Here is a 932-nt window from a genome sequence, read left to right as displayed (position 1 = left end):
AAACAGCATACGTGTAAAATGTAACGTCATAAACCGACAACATCAAGGCAGGAACTGAACGGACTAGCAGACCACAGTAGAGCATACACTTACAGAAACTATCAACAGGTGGCGGTGGTATACCAGTAAATCAGTGTAGTTATGACATTATGCTAAGACATGTGAAGATGGTATCTGTTCTTTCAGACAGGTACTATCTTCATATAGATAAGGCTTATTGGCCAATGATCTTCTTCAGTGCGGATGCACTCACATTGCTCAAGCTCTTACAGGAATCAGTAGATTGACTGCCACGAGTAATGAGTATAGTGGGCAAGGGCAATACAAATGTAGTGCGAAGACAGCAAGTTGGACTCCTCTGTTATGCCAGTGTTGCCTGGATCTCTGCCCCCCCCCCTTCCCCAGCTTTTACGAGGCCCTCCAAATCCTTGAACGCCACACACTCCACATTGCTTTCAGTATCCCTCTTCCTTCCCCCCACACGACTCCTGTATGACCTCATCCCCTTCCCTCACCTCCTCCTTTTCCTCCAACAACGCAGGCTTGATCCCCCCACCCTCTGGTCTCCTCATTCCTCTCCATCCCCCACCTGTTGCCGCACTTCTATCGCTGTATCCCTCCCTCTTTCAACCTCCACAGCTTCCATCTCCTTCATCAGGGCAGCTTCCAGCACCTCCCCCCCCCCCCCCCCCCGCCCGTGACCTCTACCCTTACTTCCAATTGTAACCTGGCCCTATCTCCCCCCCTCCCCCAGGGCTCTCTTTTTCCTCTCCCCTCCTCCCAGAGTGGATTTTTCTCCTTCCCTCCCTGAGTCCCTGAGCCCCTGAGCCCCCTCCTCAGCTGTTTCCCTTTTCCGTCACTTCCCTCCGCAGCCCTCCTTCAATGCGCCCCCCTCATCCCCTTTTCTCTCCCCTCCTTCTCGTCTCCTTTTC

Source organism: Schistocerca nitens, chromosome 4, assembly GCF_023898315.1.
Source record: "Schistocerca nitens isolate TAMUIC-IGC-003100 chromosome 4, iqSchNite1.1, whole genome shotgun sequence".
In the NCBI taxonomy this organism is placed as follows: Eukaryota; Metazoa; Arthropoda; class Insecta; order Orthoptera; family Acrididae; genus Schistocerca; species Schistocerca nitens.
Note: the sequence above shows the minus strand (reverse complement) of the source record.